Genomic DNA, 15,407 nt, shown 5'->3' with positions numbered 1-15,407 from the left:
ATCATCCCTTTTCTAGAAGTGAGATAGGCAGAGAGGACCCCTCCTGGACGGGATATCTGGAGTCCTTTTCCCTCCCTCTGCCCCCTGCAGAGAATCTGGAATGGTCCCTCTTCTCTGAGTCACGGAGTGATGCTGTGTGATTGGGTCTGTGGAGTCCTTTTGCTCTGACACTACTGTGAGCAGACTCTTAAAGAGGTAGATGGGAAATAGGCAGCCTGAGGAGGTGCTGCACAAGCAGGCCCAGAGGAAGCAGCCTTGGAGGCTGGACGGGTGGGTGCCCTCACCGGGACAGCTACAAGAGGCTCCTCCCACTGGAATGTGGCTGGACTGCTTTATCTCTCACAACCCACTGACAGCTTTATCTTTTCTAAACAAAATCCCTGTGCTTTAATTCCTCATGGACATCCTCTGGGCTCTGAGCTTAGGGGCACAGCTAGCCTTCAGATCTGTGTACTGACCCTTTACAGCATACCCACCCTCTCCCCTGGTTTAAAGAGTCAAGTGCTACCTGTCAAGATTTATGTGGGTCATTCTATGCTGCACACCTGTGAGTGAGCTCATACTGCTGACTTTGGACCTGTTCTTGGTTTCCTCCTCTTACTACCCTGACCTCAGGGTAGCATGGGAAAAGTTGCTAGCTGTGTCCCCTCTTGTGTTGAATACCAGAGAATTACCACTTACCCTGTCACCACTTGCTCAGCCCTACCAATGTGGAGGTGACAAGGAGAAATGGAATTTGGTAGAACGGTATGTAGGGCTTGGTGTTAATCATCTCCAACCCTTTCCCATTTCACAGATGAAGGGACTGTGGACCAGAAAGAGAAAGCCATCTGTTTGTTTCCCACCTGGCTGGTATTGCTGTTTACCTTGAGCAATTGAACTGCTCAGAGTGGAGTGCAAGGGAGACATGTTGATGCAGAAAAAGAGTTTGGCTTCTGGACTTGGGTTCCAATGGGAATCCTAAATCCTTCTGAGATGTAAGACCTTAGACAAATCACTTAACCCCTCTAAACCTCAGTTCCCTGAGATAATACCATTGGAAATGCTGAAGTGACGGGTAGGGGTCGTTCGTATGTGCTAGCATCTTAAGCAGTTACAGTGATAGTTATGCAGAAAACAGTGGCTGTTACTTTTAATATAGTCTCGGTGGCTTATTAATGGATACTGGCCACATCAGACTCTTAAAGCTGTGTATCTAAAAGAAAAAGCATGACATAGGTACTGTCAATCTCAGCATAGGCTTCCTGTGAGAAGGAGCAAAAGGAACCTAGCCCAGCTGCTAATATTGAGCTATGAGCCCCGCTAATGCAGCCAGGTTTCTGGGAGTGGGCATAGGTTCTCAGCCATGCTTGTGTACGGAGGCTTGTTTTTTTTGTTTTCCCACCAAAATATCTCCTAATGCTCAGGATCTCTTTATCCTACCCGTCCGTATACTTTAGATTTCGCATAATTGCTAAATGGTATGTTTCATGGGTTAATAGATTCATAAAACTGGAAAGGAACATAAGGCCATCTTGGCAGATTACAGACATGGGGTTGGTGTTCTTTCTTTATCAACGTCTTGCCAAATGTGTTTTGGCTTGGGCTTGAAAACTTCCACCAATGAGAGGCAGTGAGCCAGTCTGATGTTCAGAAGTTACTCTGGCTTTGACATTGGTAGACACATAATTCCTTGAAAAATATACTTCCCAGTGACTCCACCTACTGAGCCTAGTTCTACAATGTTGGCCCTCAGGAAACAAATTGAATTACTCTTCTATATGATAGCCCTACAGAGATGATGACAGTTGTCCTGTGCCCTGAATCTTCCCAGACCATAAAACTCCTATTGCTTTAGTGATGTGGCTTTGACCCATTCGTGCCCTTCACAGTCCTGGCTTGTCTCTCCTTTACCTTTTCACTGGCCAGTAAGTATGGTTACCAGAAGAGAACCCAATATTTGGGTGTGGTCTGATCAGTTCAAGAAAGAACATTTTTTTACCTCCTTCATTTTAGACTATTACACGGGTCCCAACCAAGATCTTAGTAGCTTTGTGACCGCTTTTCCATACTGTTGACTAGTATGATATGTGTAGAAATACAGGGTTTATAGTAAATCAAAGCCATTAAACTAATACTGTTTAGATTCTGTATTCTTTCCTAGGGTTGCCATGACAAGTTACACAGACTTAGTGGCTTAAAACATCAGAAGCTTATCCTTATAGTTCTGGAGAGAAGCCTGAAATCAAAGCATCATCAGTATTGGTTTCTTCTGAAGGTTCTAAGGGAGAATCTGTTCCATGTTTCTCTCTTTGCTTCTGGTGGAGGCTGACAATTCTTGACATTCCTTAGCTTGTAGATGCTTTGCTTTGGTCTTTGCCTCTGTCTGCACATGGCCTTCTCCCCTGTGCATACTTTATATACCCCTTGAATCCAAACCAATGCCCTGGATTTCTGTGTAAGGTCTTTTGACTAGATAAAAGGATTCCCAGCTCTAAAATATATTTTTCATGCTTGTTAGGGGATGTTAGGCACTGGTAGATGGATTTTGTTTAAGGCGGAAAATTAATTTTAAAACAATGTGTTATTTTTTTCATAATTCTTATTTCCAGGAAGCTAGTGTTAATTTACAGTAAGTAATCACAGTGACCTTGAGCAATTTGCTAACCTTCTCAGATCTCCGTTTCCTCATTTGTAAAACAGAGATTGGATGAGGCAAGCTCTGTGTCATTTTCAGTATTAAGACACTTAATACTGTGATTTCTGGAAAACAGGGGTTACTCTTTGTGACGAAAGGTTTCAAGTTGGCTTAATAAACAAAAAATGTGCAACTCTTGACTAAGAAGACAGATCATGATTCACGAATCTGAAAATCTGAAACATCTACCCTTTTATTCACCTTCGACAAGATGTAGAGACTGAGCTGTTTATTACATGTTCCCACTCTCTTCTTGGTTACTCACAAAGCGTAAGATACTACAGGACTGGCTTCTATTTGGCTTTCAAATATTTGTTACATGAATGAATGAATATGTTTATGTCACATACTATTATTGGGAACAAGTAATGCAATATCATCATTTCAGTCTGATCATCTAGTAAGTTTGGGCCTTTTAAGAATTCTCCCAAAAATTATTATTGTTGTTATTATTAAAGGCCCCATACCCACCATAGGGGCTGAACTTACAACCCTGAGATTAAGAGTCGCATGTTCTACTGACTAAGCCAGCCAGGCATCCCCTGGAATATTATCTTTAAAAGATGGTGGCCATGTTTAAGAGTTGCTTTCTGTGGCTAAAATTAACAAGTCAGGAAATGACAGATGCTGGTGAGGATGTGGAGAAAGGGGAACCCTCCTACACTGTTGGTGGGAATGCAAGCTGGTGCAGCCACTCTGGAAAACCACATGGAGGTTCCTCAAAAAGTTGAAAATAGAGCTACCCTATGACCCAGCAATTGCACTACTGGGTATTTACCCTAAAGATACAAACGTAGAGATCCGAAGGGGCACGTGCACCCGAATGTTTATAGCAGCAATGTCCACAATAGCCAAACTATGGAAAGAACCTAGATGTCCATCAACAGATGAATGGATAAAGAAGATGTGGTATATATACACAATGGAATACTATGCAGCTATCAAAAGAAATGAAATCTTGTCATTTGCAACGATGTGGATGGAACTAGAGGGTATCATGCTTAGCGAAATAAGTCAGTTGGAGAAAGACAACTATCATATGATCTCCCTGATATGAGGAAGTGGAGATGCAACATGAGGGGTTAAGGGAGTAGGAGAAGAATAAATGAAACAAGATGGGATTGGGAGGGAGACAAACCATAAGTGACTCTTAATCTCACAAAACAAACTGAGGGTTGCTGGGGGGAGGGTGCTTGGGAGAGGGGGTTGGGTTATGGACTTGGGGAGGGTGTGTGCTATGGTGAGTGCTGTGAAGTGTGTAAACCTGGTGATTCACAGACCTGTACCCCTGGGGATAAAAATATATGTTTATAAAAAATTAAAGAAAAAAAAAAAGAGTTGGTTTCTGGAGCAGTTTCCTTTTCTGTGAAGTAGGTGGCTGTGGAGGACTGGACTCCAGGGCTTGTACTCTAAATACCACAACAGAATGTGCATTTTGGGGGGTTGAGGGAGGTCTGTGATCTTGGCCTAGGCAGTACTTGGTCAGATGCTTTTCTGTTACAGGAGCCCCTACCTGTTTTCAGTGGCCTTGTGGGTGTCCCTAATGGGCTGCAGTCACTGGGGCCTCCCTTTGGATTCTTTAGGGTTGTTGGCAGTGCCTCTCCGGGTTTTTCATTTTGTGGAAGAAACAGTCTTCTGAGTGTCTGGGGTCTTACCTTTTCAGGAGTCTCTTCAGGTAAGGCTAAGGATGAGTTCATTTGCCATTATTGTCAGGAAGATTCTTCTAAGAATGTTTTTTGTGAGAAGGACATTTTGTGGCCTATTTTTGCTGCCTCCTTCCCCTCCTCCTCCTCCGTCGCCTTCTTCTTCTTCTTAAGACTTTTATTTATTTATTTATTTATTTATGAGAGAGAGTGAGATCGAGAGAGATTGGAGAACGAGAGGAAGAAGCAGACTCGCCACTGAGCAGGCAGCCCAATGCAGGGCTCCATCCCTGGACCCTGAGATCCTGACCTGAGCTGAAGGCAGACACTCAACCTACTGAGCCACCCAGGTGCCCTATTTTGGCCATCTTTTCTTTTAGTTCTTCCTCTTATACAAGAAATTTTCATTCTTTAAAATAGAGCTTCTTTCTAAAAGAAAGGTCTTCTCGAGAATCAGTAGTGGTAGTACAAAATGGGGTTGCAAACTCCATGTCTGTAGAGGCTTAGTGGATAACAAAAAAGCAGACTGTATTTATGCTTTCCAATTTGTTTGTGGAATACTTGGGCTACTCTGTTTATCTTGGGTTTTCCCCATTCTGGTTGAGATATGGGTATAAAGAAATTGCTGTCCTGTAGGAAAATTAGAAATACAGGTGTGATGATAAGTAGCACTAGGTGTACACCCTCAGCACTGGGAATTGGTAGGGAGTGATGGGGACCGCAGTGGACGTGAAGGGCCATTTCGCCTCTCACAGGCACCCAGCATTGCCCCAGTTTTGTTTTTTTCCAAAGCATGCTAGATTTTTATATGAAATATTCCTGCTTTTAAACTTTGGCTCAGTCAAAAAACTCTGTGTGGCTCAAATAAAACTCATGTTGGGGACAAATTGGTTTGCATGTCATCAATTTCAAAGCTCTGTTAGGTGTGTGGGGCAGATTGACGTTTTGGGTGGCCTCCCAGGTCACCTCTGGCTGTAGGTTGGTCTGGTCTGATCTGTTGTAGGGGTCCTAAGGAAGCTGTGATGTGGAGAGATTGTTATGTTCATCCTTGCATATGGACATGGGGGAATCCAAGATACGCAAAGTAAAAGGCACATTATAGAATAAATATGTACAATTTCATTCTATTTGTTTAATTTTTTTTTCTAAAAAGAAATATAGGTAAAATTTTAAAAATGCGTAAAATGTTCATAAAAGCAAAAAATAAAGGATACTTAAGAAACCGGTAAAGGTGTTGCTTCTGAAATTGACACTGAATTGGACGCAGGAATGGGAACTTCTGCTCCCCCCCCTCTGTAATACAGAGTAATTTTGGGAAGGTAAAATGGAAAGAGTCGTTGGGATGTATGACAGTGTTGAGGAAGGATGGAAGCAGCGTGGCCCGGAGTGATTAGGAAGGACTGTTGGAAGGAGTGGGGGCCTTGATGGTTGGGCAGAATGCATTAGGAAAGAGGATGACAGCAGCCAGAGCCTGGTGGTAGGAAAGCAGGTGTTGTGGGGACTGGGGAAAAATTACATTTGGCAGGAGCTCTGGGAAGGGGCTTTAGTAGTGAAGGAGGGTGTTGTATAGCAGGGGGCAATGGAATGTTTGCTGTACTCCAGCACAATCCGTCTGGCAGCAAGGACGAGGGAGCTTGTAGGCAGGGCCATAGGGCAGGAGCCTCTCATGTGGCTTCTTCTGGCTCCCAGGTAGCTGTCACTGATCCCTGCTAGGGTGTTGCCTGATGAACAGGGTTTATACCTATACACCCGATGAATAAGCTCATGGCACTTCCTCTTCCTCCACTCCCAAGAGTGTGGGCCTTGGAAGCTTGCCCACCTCTGTTGTTGCCTGGTGTGGTTCCTGTTCCTCTGAAGCCAGCATGTCTCTCCAGACATTTTGGAGGTTATGTAGAGCGACTGGCCATTGACTGAAGTGTAGTCACTTCAGAACGGGCCCGTCCTTTGGAGTCAGGGAGTTTGGAGCTTGGATTTTGACCTTGCCACTTCCTGGTTATGTGGTCGTGGGATGCACTCGATCCCTCTGGGCTCCAATATCCTCTGTGCAAAATGGAGATAGTATGATTTACCTTCTCAGTTGTTATACCTGGCAGGTTGATACCTTGCAAATAGATGTGCCATCCTTTACTTTCATATTATGGTACCCAGTCTGACCTGTAGTTACGTATCTATATTATTTATGTTTAGTATATGAAATATATACTTATTTGTATCTATTTATGACCTTATCAGTCTATGCTGTTGGACTGTAAGCTCCTTTTCATTGGGGATAATAGGTTCTAATCATTGCTTTACCTCAAAGCGCTCAGAGTGCTAAGTACATAGTAGGGCTAGGTAGATGTTGCGTGAGTAGAGTCTGTGTGGTTTAACCTACTCCAGTCTTTACAGCAATTGGCTTCTGATTGATTAGGATGTGTCTCTGGGCTAGGGCATATCTTGTGTGTAGTTAAAACAAGTTTTGTCAAGCCAGATGCCCTTGTTAGGGTGATGTATCAGGATGGCTCGGGAGTCATTTAATATTTCGTTCCACTGTGGCATATCTACAGTTTGTGGGCCTTGACGTTCGTGCAATTTAGGAGGTCTTCTTTAAAATCATATGAAATGGCAGAAGGCCTGGGAGTACAGCACTAGAACCCTTTCCAGGACCTTACAAGGGATTTTGGAATGAGGGGTGCTAATGCTTGAGCTTCAGGTAAACCATCTCTGTATTTCAGGATTCACAGAGCACTCACTGAAGGCTGTGGTAGGAGTTACGAAGGCTAAGGAGATTTCTAAAAGGGGAAAAAATGCTGGCAATGAATACAAGTTTTAGTAAAACTGTCATCCCAAGCAGACTCAGAAGAAAATCCCTTGTATGTTTCTTTTCATTACACAAATATCTGTTGAGCACCTACTCTGTGCCAGGCACTGTGTACGCACTGGAACATAGCTGTGAAAACAGAAGTCCTTGTCCGGTGGAGCCTACATTTCAAGTGGTCCCCTCCATCAGGACCTGCAGACCTACTTAGATGGCAGTAAAGAGCCACAGTACTGATCTGCGGCGGTGGCAGTAAAGGCACTTCAATGCCTGTATTTCCCTTTCTGATTCCTCTCCCTTCTCCTCTTCAGGCCTGTTCTGAGAGGGAGAGCCACATGGTTCAGCCTATGCTAAGAGGACCTGAGCCATCCTAAGCAGCGACAAAAGACTCCTCTGGGGGAGTGGGGATGGTGGCTTGGGACTGCTCAGGCCCCTCCCTGCCCTGCCTGTGGGACAGAGTGATAAAGGAGCCATTACCTTCCCATTAAAGTCTCCGTTTTAGGGCTTATTTCAGCCACAGAGGTAGTCCAGCAAAACTGAAGGAGCAAATCCTTCGGACTCCAGAGCCCATAAACGGAGTTGTTTCCTATGTCCTGCTTCCCGAGGGGTGGCGAGCCCCATAGTCTCCAAGGAGAACGGCGGAGTCCAGAGACGTGAAGTGTCTGCCTCGCTGTTTACCCCCAGCCGGTGCTCGGCTCGGCCACAGCGGGGCGGTGACTCAGAGCTGGAGCTGTGTTCCTGCCTCGTTGCCAGTTTTTGCGTGGGGGTTGGGGAAGAGGGAGAATGAATGAGTAGGAGCAAGTGGCGGCTGGATTTGTAACACCTTCGGAAGCAGCTGCCGGAGAACCGAAATTGAGAGTAGGCGGGCGGGGAGCCTCTGCCTCACCTCTTGCAGGCAGCTAGGCCCTCCTTCCCTGTGTGACCAGAACCCAGGTTTTCATAAGGCCAAGGCTGGGGAAGAAGACACAGTCCTTCTGAACATGGAGCTCAAGGAGAGAGTGAGTGCGTGTGCCACCTTTCCCGGCGAGCTGGGGAGAGCAGGTTAGTCCTGTCCGGTCTTCACAGGGACTCCGTTCACTGCGGTGTATTCTGATTCATGAAAGTCAGATAATGGACTGAAGGGGGGGGTTCGATGGCTTGGTTGGGAGTGCCAACCAAAAACAGTCCAATTTAACTGAGAATAAATAGGACGAAAGTATCATTAAGTACACCTCCCTGATGTCATTACAAAGGATTCTCTGTTGGCAAGTGAGATCAGGGAGACAGTGTTCTGCCTCATTCCTTTGTGTTTCAGTTATGTTGTAATGTTGTTCCGGCTCAGACCGTGGCTCTGCCAGGAGTCAGAGATGAACCCCAGTGTCTCAGGACGTGATTGTTGGAAGATCCCTACAATGTCACTTGGTCCATCCTTCTCATTTTACTCTGGAACCTGGCTTACTAAACAGAAGCATAGAACTGGCTACTCTCTGAGGTTGAAAATGTTTCCTGCGAAGTTTGAAAACTTCTGTAGCGTGCGCATCCCTGACTCAGCACTGCTCGCTGGGGAGGCTGTTTTTCTTGGGCTGTGCTTTCTGAACGTTTGAGGACTGACCCAGTGGGGGACAGAAGTGGGGCTGAAGGCAGGCGCCTACTGATCTTAAAGGACTTTTTCTGGCAGGCAAGTTCCTTAAATAGAAGTTTAAACAGGAGGCTGGATAGAGTGCCTTAATTCAAAAGGGAGAAAATGTGTTCTTGAGCTGCTGCCCTATGGCTGGCTAATCATACTGGCACTTGCAGTACGGAAAAAGGCAAAACAGCTCTATCCGTGGGGAGTTTCTGGGCTAGCAAAAGAAGACTCTAACAAGCACTTAAACGTGCAGTGCTACAGGCCAGGCCCATTATTAGTACTCTTCAAAACAATCTGCAAGGTTGGGATTGTCTTCTCGTTTGGCAGATAGAGAATCCAGCACTCAGAAAGGTCAGTCACTCATTCAAGGTCGTGCACTGCCAAGTGTGTGGCAGAGCTGGGGTTTGAGCTGCAGTCGTCCTGACTCTGAACAACAGGCTGGGGTTCATGCTTGGCAGGCTTCATGTGGCCTCTACATTGGATGCATGAGAGAACCTAAGACCCCGAGAGGCTGAGTATTTGCTGGGGGTGTGGACCTGGTAGTGACAACGCTGTATCTTGGCTCCTAGTACTTTGATTCTCTGCCAACATTCTTCTTCAAAAAAAAAAAAAAAAGAAAGAAAGAAAGAAAAAAAAAGGAGCAGGAGGCTATCTGGGTTTGCTTTCCTCATTCTGTCAGGAGCTTGGTTTTAATCTTTTCATGGTTCTTGAGGTCTTGTAAAGTCAAAATTAAAACTCCCTATTAACCACGTAGGACTCTTAAGGGCCCCATGTGGGAGCTCAGGAAGAAGGCAGGTCTTATACTTGGGTTAGTGGGTCAGGAGAGCTAATTTATGAAATGAGTTGGCCGCTGAGTGGATGAAAACATCTGGAGCACCTGATGAAATGTAGAGCTTTTCAAATCACGCTAGCAGACTTGAGTCTGTGGAATCCAGAGTTTAGAAAGCACAGCTCTCTTTGCAAGATATGTGAGCTTTGAGGTTGCTCAGTTAATTCTGTGACTGCTTTTTGCCCAGTTCTGTCTGTGCCAGGCTCTGCCCTTTTAATGCCTTCAGGTGAGGAGAGCAGGAACTGACTGTCCGTTCAGGTAGCAGGTCTGGGGTTTGGCTGGATTTCAGTGTCTCTGCTTAATTGGATGTGTGAGTGAAAGCCAGGTGTGGACCGTGTGGGAGTGGGGAAGGCCGTTCTTTGGTTTGTGCCATGCTCCTCGGGGCTGGTCAGTGTCTCCACTGCATGTAGGAGCCTTTATCAGGCCTGCGGACCCCTCTCTCCCCCACTCTCTCTGGGGGAGTCTTGACAGGTTGGGCTGCAGTGATCAGGAAATGAGGTGGGTTATGCACCTGAAAGTGATGTGTGCTTGTGTTCAGGCTGTTGAGATGAAGGAGTTCAAGCACCTGCTCCCTAGGTATTACTGTTCTGTGCTGCAGGAGATCCATGAGAAATAAGTGAATGATGGTTCCCAGCCCTCCAGGAACTTGGGCTCTCGATGGAGGGGGCGGGGGAGGAGAACAAACACACATGAAGTAAGCAGAGAGCAATATAGGAGAGAGCATATAATCAGTCACCAAATTGTAGGTTTCGTAGCAAATACTCTCCAGTTCACAAAAGGGAGATACAGGTGATGTTTGTGTTCCCCTCCCATGTGTTTTTAATCACACAGTCATTTCCTCTCGGGTGTTTACATTCCATTCTTTGATTCTCTGTGTTGAGTGTATTATCCTCCTTTGTTGGGTGGGGGGCTGTTCAGGGGAGGGCGGATTTCTCCAAATTATATTGTAACACAGTTGGGAGAGAGCCGAGAATGAAGCGTTCTTGGCATGTTGGTGTCTCATCCTTCTTTCTTTTGTCACTAAGAAGGGAAGCCACTGCCCTCTGATGACTTACGACCTTTTAGATTCTTGTCTCTTTGGTACTTTTGCCCAGACCTCTGTAGGGGTTAGCTAGTGTATTTAGACTCGTGGCCTCACTTTAAGGTAGAAGCCTCGTTAGTCGTTTTTCATTCATTCATTCAGCAAATGTAACCGTGCCAGACACTGGTATAAGCCGACAAGGGCAGTGAAGAGACAGGCAAGCTCCATGCTCTTCTGGAATATACCTATTAGGGAGACTGACAACAGTCAGAACACATGAGTCAGAGAAATGACAGTAATAGTGAAAATAGGGTGACATGATATGAAGTGACTGGGAGCCTACTTCTGTGGGTGGTTGGGCAGGGCTCTGAGGTGGTGATAGTTGTGCCAAGGTGAGTGATAAAGAGCCAGTTATGCGAGTATGAGAGAAAGGGCTTCCAGGTGGAAAGGCTAGCTGGTACAGAGGTTGTTAAGTTGGAAATAGCTTAGTCTTCAAGGAGCAGAAAGGAGGCCAGGGTGGCTGGGGAGGGATGGAGAAGGAGAGAAAATTTTTTTTGTACAAGAAGGTGATGTAGGTGGTCAGGGGGTCAAGTCTCCTAGAGCCAAGCACTTGAATTTTACTCTGTGCTGTGGAGCTGTTGTGGGGTTTAAAGGAGGAATGTGACTTGATTTAATTTCCATTTGAAGAGACCCATCAGGCTTCCCATGAGGAGAGTGGGTTGTACAGAGGCCAGGGAGAGAGCAGTTAGGCTGTTGTACTATCTTAGCTAGAGATGATTGGTGCTGGCTATAGGACTAGAGAGAAAGGGGTGCATTCAGAGATGTCTTGGAGATAGAGGCACCTGGGCTTGCTAATAGTAGTGTGTGAGGAAGTTACTGTGGAGCAGGGAATGGAGAGCGACTCCCAGGTTGCTGGGTTGTGATGCTGTTAATGGAAACAGAGAAACCTGTGGAAGGAAATACTGGGTTTGGTCGGAGTTGGGGGAGGAGGCTTATTTTGTTTCTGCCCTGTTAAAATGTGGATTACTAGTACTCATTGCAATGGTCAAGGTGCATGGTCAGGTTCAGCAAACATCAACTCAGTACCTTCAGTGTGCCAGGCGTTGTGTGAGTATCCTCACAACTCTTGGGAAGGATATTATCACTATTCCCTGTTTGCAAATGGAAGCACCAAGGCTCAGTGAGGTGAGATGGCGTGCTCGGTTTGAACCCAGGTCTTCTGATGCCAGGGCTCAGGGCAGACACTGAAGGAGGCTGGCTAGTGTGCAGTGTTGATGGCTTTCACTTGAGAAGAGAGGATGGGGACCCTATGTTGGCTCATCAAGGCCCAATTCCGATGATTTCTGAAGAAGAGCCTGACAGAGGAATGCCCATGTGCAAGGAGTTGTTGAAAATCTTGACATTTCCAAAATAGTGCAAGCTCTAAAGACCATTTCAGTAAGATTCTCAGTCCCTTTAGGAAATGCCACATGAACAACAGTGACACTTTGTACTAAACAAGCCGTTTTATAAAAGTGTTAAATAAAATAAAAGGAACTTGGAAGTGTTGAGGGAAGGTAAAGATGCTACTTCAGCCTTTGAGTGCCACCTTTTTACTCTGTGGCCCAAGTAGGAACTGAAGGAAATAGGGAGGCAATTTCTTCTGCTCTTGGAGTTTCGGTGACTAATTTGGGGACCCAAGTAGAAGCATTATTAGGTTACCCACAGTCCTTGGTTTTCTTGAGACACTGGGATTCAAACAGTCAGTGCCTTAACAAGCCTGGAGGCAGAGCTGAACGTGGCATCAGGCCTGCAAGGTGACAGTCTTGCTGCATTAGGGGAGCCAACTGGGGAGCCTGAGGAGCCAGAGGGGCAGATGCTGCCAGGCATACCAATGAGAAGAGCCTTGATAGAGTCCCTCCTTAGACTTTCAAGCTGGATCCTCTTCTTACATTTTAAGCTGTTCTCTTTATAGCTGGGCCAGATAAGAGCTCTTGCTGACTGTGCGGGTTTGTCCCACACTCAGCATACCAATACCACCGCCATCGGAAAACCAGATTTATCAGGGTGCTCTGACCTCCACTCGTGGGCACCGTTCACGTAACTCCAGAGCTTCTTGCTATGCCCAAAGGAATTGCCAGGCTAAGTAATTGGAACCCTTATGTTTAACCGACCAGAATCTCGCTGCTCACATTATGGTCAAACTCTGTATGAATGGAAAATTAATCTTGCAGAAATGCTGAAAGAAACTGTAGGACTCGTTTACGTCTCGACTAGTCCTGTCAGTGGTTGTACGTGTGCTCCTCTTTATATTGAGCTCAAATTGGTTTCCACGGCTCCCTGGTCCTAACTCTGCCTTGTGAAATCTCTTCTGTTTGCTGTTGGACCTCTTTAGGGCCTGACCCAAGTCCTTCCAGGCCCTGGGCTTGTGAAGACGTGCTTATTTATGTGGATGGATATGTGTGGCCCGCCTTCAGGGGGTAATCCTTCCCTGTAACCTTTTGTGTGCCTTAGTCCTCTCCCAGGTGAGACCAGCTGACATTCGACTTAGTGGGAGGTGTTTCTAGGAGGAAGGGCAGGATCTGAAAATAAAGCCTAGCTTGTGTTTTACTTCATTTGCCAAGTTACTTTCTAGTAGTCTGAAAAGAAACAGAAGCCCTTGTATGGAGGAAAGAACGTTTCTGTGTTCCCTTGAAACTGGCCACCTGGCTCCCAGCCGGGCCATCTCCATCACTCCCAAGAGGCAAGGTAGCAATTCAGGTTTAAGAACAGGTATTTCAGGGGATTTGTCTGTGCCTGCTAAATGTGTCTTGAGACAGGATGATAGGACATGAGATTCTTCATGGATTTTAGAAAATCAGGAAATGGAGCAGGGTGGGGGCTTTTGGCCTGAGGTCAGGGACAGCAGGTAAAGCTGGAGGACTTCGCAGTCTCCAAACAGGTGTGGGGTCCTGCATTTACTATACAGCCTTTGTTTGGTGAGGGTGAGCTTGCAGTTAGGAGAAGGAGACCAGAAGGGTGGTGGTGTGCAGGAATGCAGAAGTCGACTGTCATTGTGGGCAAGTCATCTACCCTTCCCGGGTCTCACTTTCCTCACCTGTGGTCTGGTGTGATGAAACACAGCCTGCCATACTGGGGGTTTGGGAAGACCGAATTAAATAACCCAATACCTAACACTTCTTTTACTCAAAAAAGGGCTGAACCAGAAGCTCTGTGTGCTGGGCAAGCTTGATCAGAAATGATCCTTTTGTAAGGCCTTTGTATTCAGGAGGTATTATTCTGGTTTATCTCTTTTCTCAGCGTTTGAGTCCTTTCCCCCCCTTAGTTTCGTGTTCCATTAACATCATGGAACCCAGATCACCAGTTTCTTTATGTGTAATGTGGGAGTAAAAATTTCAGCCCTGCTTATCTCAGAGGATACTTGGGAGAATCAGGTATAGTGATGAATATGACCAAACTTGAAGCTTCATGGAAATTCAGGAAATTTTTTGTCAAAAAGGGCAGCATCTATATTAAGGAAGAAAGGTTGGGGAGCTGCCTCCAGATCTGATTAAAAAAAAACAGTCTTTTTTTTTTTTTTTAAACTGGCTATTAATATATATATATATACACTTTTTTTTTTTTAAATGAGCATGTAACGTATTTTTTGCCCCAGAGGTAGTCACAGTGCTCACCATAGCACATATCCTCCCCAATGTCCATCACCCAGCCACCCTATCCCTAACCCCCCCCCCCAACCCTCAGTTTATTTCATGTGATTAAGAGTCTCTTTTATGGTTTGTCTCCCTCTTGATCCCATCTTGTTTCATTTTTTCCTTTCCTATCCCCCAGGACCCCCTGCCCTGCCTCTCAAAGTCCTCATATCAGGGAGATCATATGATAATTGTCTTTCTCTGATTGACTTATTTCGCTTAGCATAATACTCTCTAGTTCCATCCACATCGTTGCAAATGGCAAGATTTCATTTCTTTTGATGGCTGCATAGTATTCCATATATATATGTGTGTGTGTGTGTGTGTGTGTGTGTGTGTGTGTATCTCACATTTTCTTTATCCATTCATCTCTTGATGGACATGTAGGTTCTTTCCATAGTCTGGCTATTGTGGACATTGCTGCTATAAACATTCGGGTGCATGTATCCCTTTAGATCACTACATTTGTATCTTTAGGGTAAATACCCAGTAGTGCGATTGCTGGGTCATAGGGTAGCTCTATTTTCAACTTTTTGAGGACACTCCATACTGTTTTCCAGAGTGGCTGCACTAGCTCGCATTCCCACCAACAGTGTAGGGGGGCTTCCCTTTCTCCGCATCCTCGCCAACACCTGTCATTTCCTGGCTGGTTAATTTGAGCATTCTGACTGGTGTGAGGTGGTATCTCACTGTGGTTTTGATTTCTATTTTCCTGATGCCGAGTGATGTTGAGCACTTCTTCTGTTTCTAAAACAGCTATATTTTTGTCCACTTTAAAAATCCATGTATCTTCTAATGTTAGAATGTAAACTTCATCTTAGTGTCTAATTCTTTCAGCTCAGGATTTTATTTAAGCTGGTATAAGTTGGGTGTGGGGAGCCTAGGAGTTGCTATCCAGGTCATGCAGCATATATGAAGAGGTTGCTGGATGCTGGTTGCTGCTCTGGGCATAGAGAAGATACCCTCTTTGTGTACATCAGAGATCCTCCTAGCTGACCTTGGATTAGGAACAAAGGTTGTTTGGGGACTACTGAGTGCCACATATGTGTTGTCATTTAGAACTTTGGCTCAGGCACAATAGAAGGAGGGAGGTGCAGAGGAAGAGAGAGGGGGAGTAGCAGTGGATGAGATGCTGTTTTTCTGATGATTTGTCTTCAGGGATT

At 45.5% G+C, this 15,407-nt stretch overlaps 1 protein-coding gene across 17 annotated transcripts in view; it reads left to right on the top strand.

The window, feature by feature from the left end:
* PLEKHA7 (pleckstrin homology domain containing A7) overlaps positions 1–15,407 on the top strand; it is a 213,554-nt gene that overhangs the window by 106,926 nt on the left and 91,221 nt on the right. Inside the window, exon 1 of one of the 17 annotated variants that reach the window (XM_059137318.1) lies at positions 8,034–8,158. The exons of the other annotated variants lie outside the window; for them this stretch is intronic. The gene's annotated coding sequence lies outside the window, so the exon portion shown is untranslated. Of the gene's footprint in view, positions 1–8,033; positions 8,159–15,407 lie in introns of those variants that run through there. 17 annotated transcript variants of the gene reach the window in all.

Source organism: Mustela lutreola, chromosome 1 (assembly GCF_030435805.1).
Source record: "Mustela lutreola isolate mMusLut2 chromosome 1, mMusLut2.pri, whole genome shotgun sequence".
In the NCBI taxonomy this organism is placed as follows: domain Eukaryota; kingdom Metazoa; phylum Chordata; class Mammalia; order Carnivora; family Mustelidae; genus Mustela; species Mustela lutreola.
Note: the sequence above shows the minus strand (reverse complement) of the source record. Positions and strands in the feature narration are given on the sequence as shown.